This window comes from Leptidea sinapis, chromosome 4, assembly GCF_905404315.1.
Source record: "Leptidea sinapis chromosome 4, ilLepSina1.1, whole genome shotgun sequence".
In the NCBI taxonomy this organism is placed as follows: Eukaryota; Metazoa; Arthropoda; class Insecta; order Lepidoptera; family Pieridae; genus Leptidea; species Leptidea sinapis.
The window spans coordinates 5,114,871-5,135,352 of NC_066268.1; the positions used below are offsets into that span (position 1 = coordinate 5,114,871).

At 34.6% G+C, this 20,482-nt stretch overlaps 1 protein-coding gene across 2 annotated transcripts in view; it reads right to left on the reverse strand.

Annotated features, from left to right (window-relative positions):
• Positions 1-19,460, reverse strand: part of LOC126979697 (cGMP-specific 3',5'-cyclic phosphodiesterase-like) — a 109,799-nt gene extending 90,339 nt beyond the window's left edge. Inside the window, exon 1 of one of the 2 annotated variants that reach the window (XM_050829154.1) lies at positions 19,319-19,460. The gene's annotated coding sequence lies outside the window, so the exon portion shown is untranslated. Of the gene's footprint in view, positions 1-19,096; positions 19,240-19,318 lie in introns of those variants that run through there. The other variant, XM_050829153.1, reaches the window with a different exon arrangement.
• Between the last annotated feature and the right edge of the window lie 1,022 nt (positions 19,461-20,482).

Consider the following 20,482-nt stretch of genomic DNA (forward strand, 5'->3'; position numbering starts at 1 on the left):
CCGACAGACGTTGTCCTGTACACATGTCTTAAATTTGAAAAATCGGTCCAGCCGTTAGGAGGAGTTCACTAACATACACATGAGCAGGAGAATTATATAATATGGACGGAATTGAGAATCTAAACCAATCTCAAATTCACTGAAACAAACAAAAAATCATAAAAATCGGTCCAGCCGTCTAGCAGGTAGTTTAATTGTGAATTTAAACCATTCTCGAATCCACCTGAAGACACACACCAATCTCAAATTCACTGGAACACACAAAAATATCATCAAAATAGGTCCAGCCGTTTAGGAGGTAGTTCAATTGTGAATCTAAACCATCCTCGAATCCACCTGTAGACACACAGAAAGTTTCATCAAAATCGGTCCAGCCGTCTAGGAGGAGTTCAGTGACATACACACGCACACAAGAAATATATATATTAAGGTGGACGGAATTGAGACTCTAAACAAATCTCAAAATAACTGGAACACACAAAAAATCAGAAGGTAGTTCAATTGTGTATCTAAACCATTCTCGAATCCACCTGGAGGAGTTCAGTTACAACAGACGCACAAAATAAATATATATATTAAGATTAGAACTATACTGTTGAAACTTGGTAAGTTGATGTATTCTGTGGACCGCATTAACATTTTCATACAAAAATAGAAAAAAAAAACAATAAATTTTGGGGTTTCCCATACATAGAACTGAAACTTCAAAAATATTTTCATCAAACCCATACGCGTGGGGTATGTCTATGTACATATGCGTATGTATGGATACGTCTTAAAAATTTATGTTGAGGTTTCTAAAATTATTTTTTCTAAACTAAATAGTTTGCGCGAGAGACACTTCCAAAGTGGTAAAATGTGAGAATAAGAGAATTATTAAACTAAAAAAGTTATATGATGTACATTACCATGCAAAAACCGAAAATTGGTTTGAACGAGATCAAGTAAGTAGTTATTTTAATACGTATAAATGATGAGAGCTCATTTTCACTGTATGATTTTGAGCAAAGATTTCTTGCCTTTAATAATTAATAATTTAATATCATTTTCCTTTCTATATAACTTTTATATTATATTACTTGCTGCTACGGAACCCTTCTTGGGCGAGTCCGACTCGCACTTGGCCGCTTTGTTTTTATAATATATTAGGTGGACAATTTAAAAATCTTGCCTCAAAAGTGGTCACTGCTGTTCATGCATATTTTGAACAACACTTTTTTAAATTGGATTTTTCAAGGAAAAACTACTTTAGCCGCGTTGGCCATTTCCTCGTCGGGGAAACTCGTTTAAGAGTTGGCGTCACCGACATGCTTATAGCAGTATATCTGTGGCTATACAGCTGACGTATTGTGTCACATTAGTGATGTGTATCTTTACATCTATACATATAAATAAAATTGGAGTGTCTGTTTGTAATATTACAGTGAAATAACCGTATTTTGCTACATGTATATGAATATGTACATACACCAAAATAACATTTCTTATAATTTTTGTCTGTCAGTCTGTTTGTTCCAGCTAATCCCTGAAATGGCTGGACCGATTTTGACGGGACTTTTATTGGCAGGTAGCTGATGTTATAACTGAGTAACTGAGGCTACGTTTATTTTAGAAAACTAAAGTAATGTTGCAATGTCCAAGAAACGGCCGTTCCCTAAAAATAATTTATGTGGCAAAACAACGTTTGCCGGTTCAGCTACTAATATATAAAGTGAAGTAAATGTAATTAATTTCCAAATTTTAATAGGTACTAAAGTTTTAAGTTTTAACTTCTATCGATCAACAGCCTATTTTTGAAGTGAAAGCTTATTTAGCGGCGTTGTGCACTTCTTGGGATGGGGATAAAATGTTAAACTCGCGTCACGACACGAGACCTGATCGAAAATTTGTAAGACAGTTGAATTTATCCTTCTAATTGTATGAAAAATGTTTAATGATATTTAAATAAACGCTATTAATTAACTTATTAATTATTCGGTACAATAATTTTTTCATTGGTTGTATTTAATACTTCTTTATTACAATATTGTTCTTTCTACAAACGTTAAATAGCCCGGGAAAAAAATTTGTTTTAAGGATTTTTGTTTTGTTACTCCATAGAAATATAATTCCTTTCGTAGGTACGTACATAAGTACATACAGACTTACGTACAGTTTTTTATGGAAAATGATTTATGGGCGACAATTTTTTTTATGGAAAAGGAGGAAAAACCAGCGTACGGGTCACCTGTTGTTAAGTGATCACCGCCGCTCGCATTCTTTTCCAATACCAGAGAAATCACAGGAGCGTTGCTGGCCTTAAGGAAGTTGTACGCGCTTTATTTGAAGGCACACATGTCGTATCATCCCGGAAACACCGCACAAGGAAGCTCATTCCACAGCTTTGTAGTACGTGGAAGAAAGTTCCTTGAAAACCGCACAATGGATGAATGCCACATTCGGCGGCAGGAATCAGGTGAAATAGCTCTTGTGTTTTTAATTGAGTTTGCAACAGTTTTCAACTAAAACCCAATAACCCAATTAAAGTTATAGTAACATCACGTGATTCTCCAAATTGACATAATGCGGTTTTCCTTCCTGTACCTTTATCAATAAACAAATGTAATTCATGGGATTTCCTTATCCTGAATCATTAGTCTATTGAACTGAGTTCGATTTAATGTTCTACTTTTACGTTCATTATTAAGGCGAGTCACCGGAGGCTAAGGGGAGAAAACTGGTTTGCTAGATCAAAATTTTTAGGTACTTACTATTAAATTACGCCCTTGCAAAAAATATGCTATATACCTAAAGACATTGTCTAAAGAATGTGCTAAGTTGTTACAGGTTAGGATGTACTTCACTTGATGAAATAAAATCTTGAAACAACCTAAAATTAAAGTCTAAAACGAATTATTTAATAATAAAATTTAATAATAGTGATTTTCATTATTATAATACTAGAAATAAGGTATTGCTTGTAACTAATTCTAGTAGACTTCATAAGATACATAATAGCTTTAAGGGTAAATGTATACACTTTTATAATAAAGTCCCAGCCAATGTTCAGGCATTACCTATAAATAAATTTAAATGTTTTATTAAAAAATGGCTCTGTCGTAAATCCTACTACTCTATAGCTGAATATCTAAGTGATCGGAGAGCCTGGGACTAGATTATAATTATTTTATAGCAATAACAATGATAGTACAATATTGAATATTTTATTAAAAAGAGCGCAAAAAATAGAAAGCTGGAAGAGTTTCTTACGCCGCTTCTCTCCCAGAGCGCCATTTGTTTCCAAAGCATAGTATTAAAAATGACATCAAAAAGAATTCCAAAGGAATCAATTTTGAGAAGATAAATGCTTTTTTTTAATGCTTAGTTCAACAATATCATTTTCTTAATTTTTTTCTTTGGTTTTAAAATTTAATTTTCCCCTGACCAACTATGGATTAGACTTTAATGAGACTAATTGCGTTCGCATTTAAGTGGATCTAAATATTTAACATGATAATTAATTAAAATGTAAGTATGCCCAAATATTGTATCTATGCAGAAAAACTATTTTTTTTAATGAAAATAAGGGACAAGACGAGCAGGACGTTCAGCTGATGGTAATTGATACGACCTGCCCATTACAATGCAGTTCCGCGCAGGATTCTTGAAAAACCCAAAAATACTGAGCGGTACTACAATTGCGCTCGTCAGTCTGAGACGTAAGATGTTAAGTCTCATTTGCCCAGTAATTTTACATGCTACTGCGCCCTTCAGACCGAAACACAGTAATGTTTACACATTACTGCTTCACGGTAGAAATAGGCGTCGTTGTGGTACCCATAATCTAGTCGGCAACCTGTGCAAAAGAGCGTTCCACTGGTAAATCTGTGGGTGAAACATTAAATATTTTATTTTTTTTATGGAATAGAAGGACAAACGAGCACATGGGTAACCTGATGATAAGTGATCACCTTATAAAGCGATACAATAAACGAACATATGAACTCTAAACGGATGGGGATAGAACCGGGGGTCCGTGGAGAGAGAAAACGATTGAAACCAATGTACCTACCACTGACACTTAAACAAATAAGCTTAGATTAAGGATTGATCTCCGCTGCGCTCCAACTAGATACCGCAGGCGTAGTCGCAAAGTGCGGCAACTAATACTACGCCCAAGTGGGCGTTCTTGAGCCAGTCTCGAACAATGTGTGACATTGACGTGCCCATTGTTCTGTTACACTTTGCTAATAGTTGAAGCTAAAATGCCGGGTTGCGTGGTAAAACTTTGTAAAAATAATACTACAAGAAATAAGGAAGGCACTGGGGTCACATATCATCAGTAAGTATTTTGTATTTTATTTTCAATTTAAATTAACACGAAGCGTATATTACAAGATTTTAAAGTACCATTGAGTGTCAAGATGCCACGCACACGAGCATCTAATAGTTGCCGTAATAAAAAGCTATTGCTCTTAAATCTTAGATAGTTCGGTATCTAGTTGGAGCAGAGACCAATCCTTAATCATAAATGAATTAATTAAATTGTAATATTAATGTTACAGAAACTCATTTGGGATTCTACAGTCGAAATTTGATTTATTCGTAACTGTTATTTTCATAAGTTACGTCGTAACAACAAAAATAAATCGCAGATGGAAATACTATCCTTTGATCTTAATATCGAGGATCTGACGAAATATTTAGCGAATGCAAATTTAGATGCGATTTCGTCGCACGCTGGTTGAGTCATAATTATTTATATGGACATTAATGTGTTTGAAATATATTATTACCTCCTTCAATAGTTATTTTCCTATACATTTTGCATTACTTTTAGATCAATCAAAGAGTATGGTCTTAAATATCGATATATATTTAAGACCATACTCTATATACAAGATATATAGTATTATTAAGAGGGAAACTCTATGATAGCTGCAACCATAGACTAAAAATGTTCATGTGTGCTAGTTTTACAGATGTGTTGGTGAGTTAGTGAAGTGTGTAGTATTTTGATTGTAGACAATCCCTGTCACAAATATTGATAAACGGCGTCATATTGACGTATTCAATATTTTAATTTGTAGCACATTATTTTTTATTTTTTTTTTATGGAAAAGGAGGACAAACGAGCATACGGTCACCTGGTGTTAAGTGATCACATTCTCTTGCAACACCAGAGGAATTACAGGAGCGTTGCCGGCCTTTAAGGAAGGTGTACGCTCTTTTTTTGAAGGTACCCATGCCGTATCGTCCCGGAAACACCGCACAAGGAAGTTCATTCCACAGCTTCATACTAAAACGTGGAAGAAAGCTCCTTGAAAACCGCACTGTGAAGAACCGCCACACATCCAGGTGGTGGGGATGATATCCTTTCTTGTGGCGTGTCGTACGAAGGTGGATTTCAATTAATTAATATAATCTTTAGAAAATGCAGTGTTTACTGCGTATATAAAATGTAATATTTAGTATTTAAGTGCATATTATGATATACGAAAATAAACATCACGAAAGTAGTATTGAAGAATTATTGTTTACCTGGGAAATGATTCTATATTTGGATTGGCTATAGTACGTACGTAGTATATGTACCTATAGTAAGTTTGATAATGACTTACGGCCGTTCCCAATATACTATCTACAGATAGAGATAAATTACTACCTCCTACTGTCAGCAATAAGCTGTCAATAATCTGAAGCTGTCCCAATATACCCGATAAGTCATTCTTATCGCCTTATATTGGGACGCGTGAATTTCAATTTCCATACAAACTTCTATCGCTGGTAAGCTATACGTCGTCCCATTGACAGACAACGTGTACAGATAAGGTGAGTAACCGTCGATAAGTTTATTGGGACAGATAAGTCAATGATAGTAACGATTTTTATCTCAAGTAAGAGATAGACTGAATATTGGGAGCGGCCGTTATCAAAATGTATTTGTCAATGTGTGCGTTAGCTTGTTTTTGAATATTCGAATGTGGGCGGCGGTGATCACTTAGTAACAGGTAACCCGTACGCTCGTTTGACCTCCCTTTCCTCCCTTCCATAGACTTTTTTTTGTCAATCACAAAGGTATTTCGTAACAAAACTGTCCTTATTTTAGAAAATATTTATTAAAGTTATACTTCTTTAGGCGCGTTATGAAAAAATGATGAGAGTGAAATTTTAAGATGCATGCGCATCACTGTAACACAAAACTAACAGGTTGAAGTTGGTTCCTAAAATTTTCTACCGTTTGCGTCGTTCGTTATTTTTTTGGTTTCTTCGTCCTTCGTCCATTATTAGGACATGCAAAGGGTTCAAGCACATACAGCCGTATTCATTATTAATTATTATTTATTTATTTATGGTGTATGTGGATGATGCAGCTACTGTACTCAATAACTTTTGTATTAATTTAAATTTACTTTTTTGACTTACTCGTGTAAGACAGTGACTATTTGTCGTTTGTGTGTGTTTGTTGAATCATTTTACATTTTACATATTATATTGTAATTGAAATGATTTGTAAATCGATGTAAATGTAAATCTTGATATAAAAGAATGGCAATAAGTTTCTTGCTACTTCTTCTCATTAGCTCAACCCTTTACGAAGTAGCGGTAGATTCAATAAGAAAAAAAATTATTTTTTTTGACATTCATATGTGTCATTTCCGTGCCCTACGTGAATAAACTGATTTTGATTGGATTGATTAATAATTAATTGTCAAAGCCATCTTTGCAAGATTTTTACAAAAATGTTTTTTCTAAAAACGTAGAATAGCACGAGGAATAAATCATTTTAATGATTTTTGCTTCGTTAGACTAAAGAAGTATAACTTCTTGCGTGTATACATAAGTACACACACATTTTTTTACTGTACATAGCAACTCAAAAAACTTGCACATACAACTATTTACCATAACATACTACATATAACAATACCCTTGCGAGTTCACTCCACGTATACCCAAAAATGTCCACTCTGATGTGGAGTTCAGAGTTAATATGGCGAAGGGCTCTAGTTAAGACTTTGCCGACACATTTGTTCTCGCCATCGGTAGAATTCATATACATAATATAGTCCATATTAATATCAAAATGGTGTCGCAATAAATGTCACATTCACTCCTTGCCATAATTATCTCCAATTCACTTTTATTATTCGAAATAACAAAAAATATTGGTGTTCAAGTAGATGCTGTTGGGCGTCACGGGTTATCCTGCCCAAAATCGGCAGGCCGTATCAGTCGTCACGCCAGCATTAATGAAGTCATCCGCAGGGCATTTGCCGCTCTTAATATACCAGCTGTTTTAGAGCCAGATGGTATTACACGCCGGAATGGCAAGCGTCCATCAGGACGCCATTTTTCCATCAGCCCATGGCTTGGGCAAGGGGAAGGGCGCTGTGTGGGACGCGACTTGCGTCGACACTCTGGCTCCTTCTCATGTCCGAGTTACGTAAGTTGGTGCTGGGGCTGCTGCTTCGACTACCGAAGACAGCAAGCGTCGCACATTTTTCGGTCTCAGTGAGTCTTAAACCTTTGTACCGTTTGGTGTCGAGACACTTGGCCCGTGGAGCCCAGAGGTGCGTACTAGCTCTTTTAATACTATAATATCATTGCGTACTAGGTATAGACGAACAAACCGTGCAACATCTCTAACGAAGATTCGTTAGAGATGTTGCACGGTTTGTTCGTATGTATCTACATCAAGATAGAAATGGAAAGAGAATCTATTGTTACCGTAACCAATTTTGTTTGACAAGTCGTAAACTTGTACATTCTAAGCTTATGATAAAAATATTAATTTCGTATTTAATTAACAGTATTCAATCCATATTGAATAAAAATTCAACTATATTTATTCAAAATAGGATATAAAATCACTTATTGAAAGTCAAAAACTACCACCAATTCCAAAAAAAAAAATGCCTCAGAACTGAGAAGAACGGGCGCAACAAACCTCAACGGGCTTCTAATTTTTTGAAGTGGAAAATTCTATTGCGGCGTTCAGCACTTTTCTTGGGATGGGTATAAAATGAATAAAATAAACTCGCATGAATGAAAGTTGATTTTTCGGAGAGATAAACCTTTTAATGTCAAAAAATAGTAATAGCTCGTAAGTGTTAATCTTTTTATGTAATATAAATTATCATTTTTGTGTACGATAGCGCAAGGTCTTCTGCTTTCCAGATCACCCAGTGTCCCATCTGAGCAGTCTTGTATATATAGTGGCGAAATTTACCTTTGTATTCTAATTTTATTGTAGCTGTTTCTCATTAAAACACTGATAAAACTAATTTTTTTTAAATTGAAACCCAGGTATATCGATTTATCGCCTCCGAAATCCTCTAAATACCTCTGTTTCCGAGATTCAGATTATAAATATATATATCTCTCTCTCTCTAATACATAAAATTCTCTGTTGTTAAACTTTGAACTCCTCCGAAACGGCTTAACCGATTCTCATGAAATTTTGAGTGCTAATTGGGTAGGTCTGAGAATCGGACAACATCTATTTTTCATCCTAAATGTTAAGGGTGGTCCACACGAATTATTTTTTTAATTGTTTTGACATTTTTTTATAAATTTGTTTGATTATGAGTCAGCATTAAAAAATACATACAACTTCCAATTTTCACCCATCTACGGTCAACAGTTACTTTTGTATCGCGATTTTAATATCGGCAATACAACGTTTGTTGGGTCAGCTAGTATATATATATATATTTATATATACAAGAATTGCTTGTTTAAAGATATAAGATATAACAAAGCTATCTGAAGTAGTCAATGATAGAATGTTCGTGATCTCATTGTATGTGATAAGATATTGATAGTGTTATCAATGTAGGAAAGATGTTCGCTATAACTTGTTCATTTAACTCGGCTTTTGGTGTGGAGATTATGAGATTAGTCTCGTGGCGTCAAGTTTAAACAAGATTTACATTGTCAACACAATTTCCATTTTCATGTTTCAATATTAAATTTAACCTCGATGTTAATTAACTAAAGCTGTAATACTTGAGCTTATTATCTTAATATCGCTAATTAATATATATATATGTGTATATAAAATAATGAAAATAGTGTTTGTTTGAGGCCCAATCACGCCGAAACCACTGATCGTATCGATATCCTAGATTGGCGTTGTATTTGTGGGCGGGAACGGCTAGTCATATTATAAATGTGAATGTAAGTTTGTTTGTTACGCTTTCACGCCTGAGCCACTGAACCGATTTTGATGAAATTTAATACAGAGATAGACTAGAGCTTAGGAAAGTACATAGGCTACATTTTATAACGGAAAAATTCATGGTTCCCGCAGGATTTGTGAAGATTTGAAATTCACGTCGACGAGCTTATAACCATACCAATTTTATTTATTTATTTAAGATAGATATCTTAAACATACACATATATGTATATATATTACTAACTGAACCGGCAAACGTAGTTACGCCATATATATTAAGTACCTCACACCTGCTCATCTCAGTTGCATTAAAAATATAGGTCCCGGATAAGTAATAATCACCAATATATTATATAATAAAACCATCTCCGAAATACACTGGTGTGTAATTTAGATAAATCAGCGATAAATTTTTATTCACCTACAAGTTGCCTCTCTTTCTAACGCGTGACTCTTACCTCTTCTGACGACTTTAGGGTACTCTGCATTACCTAGAATTGTGCTTATCTAGTATAAGCACAATAATGTGTTACGAAATTTAAAAGAATTGTTAAAAAACGTTTGTGAGGGAAAGGTTACTATAGCATAAACGATTTTCTTAATGACACCACTGACTGGTAATAAAGCGAACATCCTCAGGCTCTGAGGCAGTCTCTTTTGAATGGGTGGTAGTTTTTGACGTTCAATAAGTGATTTTGAATCTTATTTTGAATAAAAATATTAAAGTCCAAGGTCTCAGCGCCGTACGAAAATATCGAGAAGACTAGGGTCCGTACCAGTTTGGTCTTAGTTTTTACGGAAATGTTACGATCTCTCCAGATTCTTCCAATCTGAGACTTTTATTGTGCTTTGCTTGTTTTATGTTTCTCCATTTTTAAATTATCGGTTGGACGTGAAGTTGGTGACAATCAAAACTAGCGCGTGCGTCACTGCTCGCTCGTGAGTCCCTTACTGGATAGCCTCTCTGTAGAGGCCGCCGCGCGTACGATTTCGATACCGGGAATACGGGGAGACAATTAAGGTATGGACAAAATGTCGATCCTGTATATAAAAACATTGGTTCGTCGCCCGTTTAATTAAAAAAAAAATAACTAGCATTAAGTTTCATTACTCTCAGTTTTAGTTCATTTTTTTTTGTAGCAGTAAGCTACTTATACGTCATATATATAATTAATTAAATTTCACATCATTAATTTTTGTCAGTTTAAGTATAGTGCAGCATAAAATAGTTTCGATTTTCTATTCTATTCATGAATGGATTTTTTTTACTTACATACTAACAATCTATGGAGGAATTATTGTCATTAACATAATTACAAACTATGCAGGAAAAATAGTTACTAACAATCAATAAATATAATAATTGTTACTCATTATTCAAGGATATTAATTGATATTAATACAGTAAGAATCTACGGCGGCCAAATTGTAACTAACATAGTAACTATCTATGAAGGAAAATTAGTTACTAATATTTGTATTTTAACGGAAAGAGAAGGTACGAAGAAGTTGTTTTTTTTTACCACTTTGTCATGCATAAAAATTATGTAATACGAAAATATAAACTCTTACTTTTCATTAGGTACTACCCGATTATATTGTCTCTCGACCTGACATCGATTGTGATGATGTGCAAAAAAAGCATCACTAGGATATTACTATCAACCTCCTGTTTGCTGAAACCACCGTTTAGTACTCTGTTATAATGTTAGCACAGAACACATTAATAAATAAACAAAGACTTATTTTATCTGTATTGTTGATTGATGTAAAGGAGTTGTGATACTGGTTAGGTATTATTATAATTATGAGAAATCAATGAAAGTATCTGGGCTTAGTACAACAAAGTATTTATTTTTGTAACAGTCGTATTATAGCGTAAAAATATATCAATGCTGTTTCGTGCCAAAAGTCAATTGTGTCATTGAGTCACCTAAAGCCATTAGACCATTTTAGGGCAACTTCATGTTGGCTATGTTAACATAAATTGTTGTAATCAATGAAAATCGAACACGCAATCGGCAAAATAGTGCCAGTCTTTGTAATAGTACGATGTTACATTTTATATATGTGTATTATTATTAAGGGTATTATTATTCGGAGTCGAGGTGAAATACATTTTATTAAAATAGCGGCCGAGTGCGAGTCGGACTAGCCCATAAAGGGTTCCGTAGCAGCAAGTAACATAATATAAAAGTTATATAGATAGGAAAATGATATTCAATTTTAAATTTATATATATAATTAATATTTTAAATGGAAAAGCCAAAAAATCTTTGCTCAAAATCATACAGTGCAAATGAGCTCTCATCATTTATGCGTATTAAAAAAAGTACCTACTAGATCTCGTTCAAACAAATTTTTGGTGGAAGTTAGCATGGTATTGTACATCATATATATTTTTTAGTTTTATTATTCTCTTATTTTAGAAGATTCAGGGGGGGGGACACATTTTACCACTTTAGAAGTATCTCTTCTAAAATAAGTAAAAAATTTTGAGAAAACCCTCAAAAGTTATTGTTTTTTTAAAGTAAATCTTTTATAACATCGTCTCAAACTTTTTCGTCCGTGTGTTGCATGTCGCGTGACGGTCGGGCGGCGCCTATAGTTCGCAGCAGCTCACCATGTAGTGTATAGACTATTACTCATTTGTGCCAGTGCTCCACGCTATTTTGTTTGGTTTTGTCAGTGTCAAATCCTTTTCAATCAATATTTTTAACCAGGGCAAGACACAGGGTTCAATGAAAATATTAGTTGGAGATGTAGTCTACTTTTATTATTTCCCATGATCATTCCAGTTTTCCAAGTTGATAAAGCGATTTTTATACCCTTAATTGAATATTATTCCAAACATTTTTAGTTAAATGTCTATAATGTGAAAAATAGTTTCACTTTTACCGTGGTTTCATAAAACCACACAATCCTTTTTGTTTCTATTTTTGTGTAAAAATTGGCGGCCAAAAAAAGTGGCTGTGACATACCTATACGGACATACAGACAGACAGACATGACGAATCTATAAGGGTTCCGTTTTTTTCCGTTTGGCTACTGAACCCTAAAAAGCCTTAAACTAAGTGGTTTTCAACCTTCATTATAAATATTCCTTTAAAATTATTGACTCTATCATACTCGTATATAAGTAAAAAGTAGAACTCGAAGTGAGTAGGGTTGGCAGACGTACTCTAAAATAGAGTATATATGTGTCTTTATCATCTATAACATTAATAGAGTATCCTAAAATACTCTTTTTTAAACAATTTTTACTATACTAGAGCCAGTCATGTAATATTATGCAAACCCATTATAATAACCATTGATTATTTTTATTTCGATCTATTTGGCAGCAGAGAGCAGCTCGAATTGTCGTGGACCCAGTGCTCTGTGAACGGCTGGATCCATTGGCGTTGCTTCATTGTGTGTCTTCTACCGCATTTATCACGGGGAGTGTTCTGAAAAGCTGATTCACCTGATTCCTGCCGCCGAATTCCGGCCTCGCACGACACGCCACAAATTAGTTAGGAGCTTTCTTCAATTTACTACAAAGCTGTGGAATGAGCTTCCCTGTGCGGTGTTTCCGAGACGATACGATATGGATACCTTCAAAATAAGCGCGTACACCTTTCGAATAGGCTGGCAACACCCCTGTGATTCCTTTGGTGTTGCAAGAGAATGCAGGCGACGGTGATCACTTAACACCAAGTGACCCTGGTATGTCCTCCTTTTTATTGAAAAAAAATTCGTATTTGTTGTTAAATGTTGGTATCCCCAATAACTCAAGCCACATTTGGACGTTTCTGAACGCATCCACAAATGTCGTTATGTCAATATCATGCACAAAGAAAAACGTTTTTAAAAAAAAATATAAAACAATGATTCTCTTTTTTGGAACCGTACTGTTTATGTAGGTCCTTTGAAATCAGATATACTCTATTTGTTCTATTCAACGTTGACAGTACTGGTGAGAAGAACATACCTCTCAACGGTCACTCTCTTTAATCAATCAAAAATAGCTGTTATAGTACCAGTGGGAGGCTCCTTTGCACAGGATGCCTGCTAGATTATGGGCCTATTTCTGCTGTGAAGCAGTAATGTGTAAGCATTATTGTGTTTCAGTCTGAAGGGCGCCGTAGCTAGTGAAATTACTGGGAAAATGAGACTTAACATCATATGTCTTAAGGTGACGAGCGCAGTTGTGGGGCCGCTCAAAATTTTTGGGTATTTCATTAATCCTGAGCGGCATTACATTGTAATGGGCAGGGCGTATCAATTACCATCAGCTGAACGTCCTGCTCGTCTCGTCCCTTATTGTCATAACAAAACATACATAACAAATTAGTTGGCAAGGTACTGCATGGTATGAATCGTATTTCAATATAATATATTATATTATTCTTACGAATAGGTCCGGATAAGTAATCACCAACATATTATTATATACTTTAACCTTCTCCGGAATACGCTGCACCTTATGGTATAAGTATTATACCGATTGGTTCAGTAGTTTCTGCAGTATAACCGAAGGAGTAAACCTGCTCTACATTCATTAGTTGGATGCATCAACCTATAGAGCTTGAAATCATAGTTTGTGTAAGGATGCTTCGTGAACACGATGGTCGTGATTTCTGTCACAATAAGTTGTAAATAAAATGTGAACAGATATCCATTGTTAATAACCGAATGATTAGTGACCCTGCCTACTAAGCTAGAGGTCCCTGGTTTGATTCCGAGTAGGTGCAATAATTTATATTATGATAAATATGGTTGTTTGTTTCCGAGTCATGGATGTTTATATGTATTTATGTATGTTTAAGTAAGTATATTGTATTAATTATATAGTTGTCTTGTACCCATAGTACAGGCTATGCCTAGTTTGAGGCAAGATAATTTGTGTAAATACGTGTTAATATTTTATATTATTATATATTGGTTTCCTGTATGGGTTCCTGATGTCGTCAGATATAGCCATGAGAACTTTATAAGGTATTTGAAATGCGAAATCGACGCAAAAATGTTCTTGTTATTATTACAGTGAAGAAATCAGGAAACCTCCATCTCAACGAACATGCCTGATGCGCTACAGTTGGAGTTGGCAACAGTACCTACTCTAAAATAGAGTATTGTATATCATATATTATTTAGGCGGACTCTATAATATTAATAGAGTATGCAAATTGACTCTTTTTTAACAATATGTTATTTTTTAAAGTGGTAACCCTCACTTCTGGCTTACTTTAAAAGGGCATAAAAGGCATTTGTTTTCTCAAAATTAATCCCCTTAGAATTCTTTTAGATGTAATTTCTAATTCTACTACCGCTTAAACAAAAGGGCCTCTGAGAGAGAAGAAACGGCACAAGAAACACTCCCAGCATTCTCTTTTTTGCGCTCTTATTTATTTAAATCAAATATACATTATTGTACTGTTATTTTAATTGCTAAATAAATCATAATCAAGTCCCAGGCTGTCCGATCACTTAGATATTCAGCTGTGGAGTAGTAGGATTTACGACAGAGCCATTTTTAGATCAACATTATAAGGTGTTTTCAGTGTTTTGTCCCAAAAAGGTTCGCTACTCAGCATATTAGTTGGGTGTAACCCAACCTTATGTTACTTAGTTGGGTTATACCCAACTATTACTGTAATATGTGCTAATTGAGAACTATTAACTATTGTATGGAAATATGGATGCTAATATTTCACAGAGCGTCGCTAGATATGACATTGTTACGAATCCAAAACATTAGACAAATACGTATTTATTTAACAAATTGATTCCCGGAGTACATGATAAGCTTGAGCTCTCAAACATATTGACACACTCGAAAAACAACTGCAAACCACTTACATCTATTGATTTTTATCTGATAATGTATTTATTATACTGAGAAGCGGAATACAATATGCGTCATGGGAATTGAGCGACCGCCGTCAGACTATACAACCATATACGGGAAGTATATGGTTGTATAGTCTGACGTGGGAAGCTCTTTTGCACAGGATGCCGGCTAGATTATGGGCACCACAACGGCGCCTTTTTCTGCTGTGAAGCAGTAATGTGTAAACATTACTGTGTTTCGGTCTGAAGGGCGCCGTAGCTAGTGAAATTACTGGGCAAATGAGACTTAACATCTTATGTGACGAGCGCAGTTGTAGTGCCGCTCAGAATTTTTGGGGTTTTTCAATAATCCTGAGCGGCACTGCTTTGTAATGGGCGGGGCGTATCAATTACTATCAGCTGAACGTTCTGCTCATCTCGTGCCTTATTTTCATTAAAAAAATCATAAAAACCTAGGTGTCAGAAAGTCGGAATAGATGAAGAATATTAAAACGATTTAAAACAATTTAGTATCCATTAGTCTCCAGTCAAATTGGACCGCGTTTTAATTTTAGTGATTTTATCGTAATTGTTCTGTGTTTTAACGGATATCAAATAAAAAATTTAATGGTGTCGTTTTCTGTATTAGATTGTGTTCTTACATTTATAGCAACAATTCAACTAAAGACACATTTCACAGTTAAATACTGATTCTTCAATACTACTTTCGTGATGTTTATTTTCGTAGAGCATATTCACTAAAATACTAAATATTACATTCTATACACGCAGTAAACATTGTATTTTCTAAAGATTATATGAATTTAAAAAAAATAAGTAAAATAGAATATTGTATACGTGAATATGACGCCGTTCATCAATATTTGTCATAGGGATTGACCAAAAGCAAAATACTACACACTACACTAACTCACTAACACATCTGTAAAAGTATCACACATGAACATTATAAGTAAATATAAGTTTATGGATATGACATAAATTTGAAATTTGGAACAGCGATAGACTAGAGCCTGGGAAAGGACATAGGCTACTTTTTATCCCGGAAAAATCCATGATTCCAACGAGATTTGTGAGTTGATGAGCTGTAACTATATCGATAGTAGGTTTAGTTTCCCATAGCAATCTTCCTCGAAATAAGATTCATATAATATGTTGGGAACGGGAGCGAAAATGGGAACCAAAACTGAAATAGGACATGAGATAATCTTCAATTTCAAACTTACCTATTATTTCTAAAAACCCTTTATTTACGTGGAGGAATAGCCATTAATTCCATATCTCTAGAAAAAAGTGTACATTTGAAATAATGTCGGTTTTAGTTAGTATTTTTTTGCTTAATCTAGGTTTTTAATGCAATTGTTGTAAATGTTTTTTTAATTTTTTAGATATAGATCCCAGATTGGGTAAACGCCTCCTCCAACTTCATCCACAACTTTCTGTCAAGTCCTTTCTGTATCCATTGTTTTCCCGCTGATTGAGCTCATGTCATCAGCCCACCCTTTTAATGGTCTTCCTACATTTAGTTTTCCTGATGTAAGCCCCTTCCAACGAGTAATTTCTAGTTAGTATTATAATAATACAAAAATATCAACCGTCGCACTGTTAAAATTTCCACACAGAATTCGGAAATTCTAAAAGTTAGTGAAGTCTCTGAACGTTAGTCGAGTTAATTCTCTGGAAATATCATTATATTCAGTGAACACCGAACAAAGAAGTGAAATAAAAGTTACATAATTCCGATGAATCGATTTTTCAAGTGCTTTCTTCAGAAATACAAGCTTGTTGGTTCCTTAAAAATAAGTTTATTTATTTACTTTAATAAAACGGTGTGTGCCAATTACAATAATAAAGTAAGTAATTAATTACATATGAAAAGCTAAACATATTACACAAATAAAATTTGAAAACAAAATTTTATGAACGATGCGGGGCCCGAACCCACGACCTATGGCGTTCCGTGTCAGTGCCCTATTAATTATTTATTAATAACACGGCTTTAATTAATGTAAGTATATATTTAATGGTATAAATTAAATCTTCTTGTCTTTCAACTTTTTAAGAATATTTGTTATACTGGATGTCCTAGAACAGGTGGGACAAACAAGGGCAAACGAAAATAACATATTTTGTATATAATCTTTCAGATAAGCAAAAAAAGTATATTTATATATATGTGTGTACCTGTTAATTATTCCTAAAGTTAATTATAATTAAGTTTAACGTCAATCGCGCGTAAAGATTACACTCAGACACTTTTTTTTCAGGTCACATCATTATAGCAAAGTGACTCTACCTACTTGTAAACTGAATCTTTGCCACTATATAAAAATCTATTGGCTCGATCTGTATGTCCTTTTATGACTTAATAACAGCTTGACCGATCATGACAAATTGGTGTGTAGTGAATGTGCAGTTTTATTTCTTGTGATACGATGGCAATAATTGTAAATATCGGGATGAGCTTGTTCTTTTTCTTATTAAAATTAATTTGGCTTATTGTATTAGCGTATAAAGGTGCAAAGAAGAATTTCGATTATTTAAACCTAATTATGATATTGTAATCGAAGACTAAAAGCCAAAATTAACAATACAATAAGAAAGAAGACCAAAGCTTGGGGATCCAGTGGTCTGTGAACGGCTAGATCACTTGGCGTTGCGTAGACGGTAGAGACGTCGCTTCATTGTGTGTCTTCTACCGCATTTATCACGGGGAGTGTTCCGCTGATTCCTGCCGCCGAATTCCATCTTCACACAACACGACACAAGTTAGGATATCATCCCACCATCTGGATGTGTGGCGGTCCTCCACAGTGCGGTTTTCAAAGAGCTTTCTTCCACGTACTACAAAGCTGTGGAATGAGCTTCCTTGTGCGGTGTACACCTTCCTTAAAGGTCGGCACTGCTCCTGTGATTTCTCTGGTGTTTTTGCAACGTGAGCGGCGGTGATCACTTAACACCAGGTGACCCGTACGCTCGTATGTCGTCCTATTCCACAAAGAAAAAAAAAAAACCAAAGCAAAAGATGTAGCCGTATCTGTTCTACGTTTAAAATGGCAATGAGCTGGACATATACAAAGAACAAAAGACTAGAGAGAGTATATAAATAGGAAACGAAATCGAGGCAGCCCTAATAAGAGATGGAGAGATGACATAGTAGTAACAGCAGGAAAGATGTGGACAAGAGTTGCAAGAGATAAGAATGAGTGGTAATTAATCGAGGAGGCTTTTACAGATAAAGACGGTTCTAATATCGAAAATAATGACTAATAATACTAACAAAATACTTTTACTTAAAACAATGAAACACATTCTCATAAATACAATTTATAAAGAAATACCTAAATGCATAGATGTAAGGAAATAAAGCTCTAAATAAATAAATATTTATATCAGTTTGTTTTTTAAGTTTTCATGTCTTAACTATACATTAATTATGAAATTTTGTATAGAGTGTGTACACAATATTTAATGATAGTCGGTAGTACAGGAAATCAAGACAAAAAGAGAATAGTAGGGTACCTACTACTACTTTTCCTAAAATTCGTAAGAGTTCGTAATGGTACAAATAATTAAAAATCTCGATTAGTACCTTTGTAATAAAACATTCGTTTAAAGTTTTTATTTGGGATATTATGCATTCAATAAGATATAAAAAAATACATCTTAATTTTTGATTTGTAGAGATTTAGAAGCAGATTTTTTTATAAATACATATTCGTAATAAGTAATGTTATGTAGATCCATTCAAATAGTCATTTTACTCATTGTTTCTAAGTCATTTGAAGTAATAATGCTACAAAAAGAAAAACACAGTGTCTTCTTCTTTACTAGAGAACGTAAGACAATTTTTTTCATTCTAAGTTAGAATAATTATAAAATTATGTGATAATTTAATTCCATATTACCCTCTTTGTGTAGATCGTCATTAATGGTATAAATTTGTTAGAATAAATAGTAATCTAGGCATAAAAAATTAACTCTACAATATTTTTCAGTTATACGATGATGTTAGTGTCAATCCTGTTTGCCATTTATAGACAACTAGGTTAAAGCAACATTAATTATATAACAAGATTAAACTTGATCAATACTTACCACTAAATACGACAGGAATTAACATTATCATAAATGTTACTGATAACCAAACCTTTACAACTAAAACTAAAATCACAGTTCCATCAATCAGAACACTTCTAAGAATAATATTTAGTAAAACAACATCGAGACAAACACAAAACGATTTGCGAAATTAACAAATTCACAGTAGACTATAAATGGCAATTACTTAACAAAAACAGCAAGAATAAATCTACTTACTTGCTGAACTACAGCGTACTATAGCAATTGTCAAAACATGAACACACAGATAAAAACACCAGATATTAAAATCACACACGATTTATTTGATATTATGCACGCGATATGAAGCGGTCATTGAGAGACGTTGTACTTGTTCGCGGTATGGAATAGACTGAAGGCTTGGCTCGTGGCTGAGGTGAGCCGGGCTAATACTTCCCCCCTTACCGCGACGCCCGCCCAGGCAAGCCGGCTGCGAGCGAGGGTCATAGATTAAGTGTATCGAACAGAGGTTTTAATCGGGACGATTTTTGGAGTTTTAAAGCAAAAAAAATGCTAACAAGTTATTTTTTTGATGAAAATAAGAGACGAGACGAGCAGGACGTTCAGCTGATCGTAATTGATACGCCCATTACAATGCAGTGCCGCTCAGGATTCTTGAAAAACCCAAAAATTCTGAGCTGCACCACAATTGCGCTCGTCACATTGAAACATAAGATGTTAAGTCTCATTTGCCCCGTAATTTCACTACCTACGGCGCCCTTCAGACCGAAACACAGTAATGTTTACACATTAGTGTTTCATGGCAGAAATAGGCGCCGTTGTGGTACCCCTAATCTAGCCGGCTTCCAGTGCAAAAGAGCCTCCCACTGGTCATAATTGATAATGTATTTAATTCCGATTAGCGGATACTCCCAATGGAGAATCCCTCCCTTCCCAAGAGAAAGTCGCCTTCGATGAAGGCTTAGAGGGCACTTGTCCAAAGCCAACCTCAGGCGGTGTTTAGTGGGTAGGCACTTACCTTTTTACGTGATTCCCACAGACACAGGCTGCGTTGGTATGCATGAGCATTCACCACCTCCCTCCCGTCGTTATCCTGGAGGGTAGTTCTTTCCCTTTGCCTGGGCGCAAAAAAACTTTATTTATTTTATTTAAATAGTGCCTATTCGTTCTAGGGTATCTCTACCAGTCCAACAATGAATAATGTCTTTCGATTTGCATTTAAAATGATATTTAATCGTATTCAAGTGTGACGTAACCAACCTCTTGAAGACTCACTGTATAGACTTTTTCATTAGTTTTTTATCTGGTCTCTTCAATAAAGCAGCTTATATATATTTTTTAAACCTTTGAGAAAAATATAGATAAGGCTCTATGTTCTCCCTAGTGCTTTTAGTTAGTTCT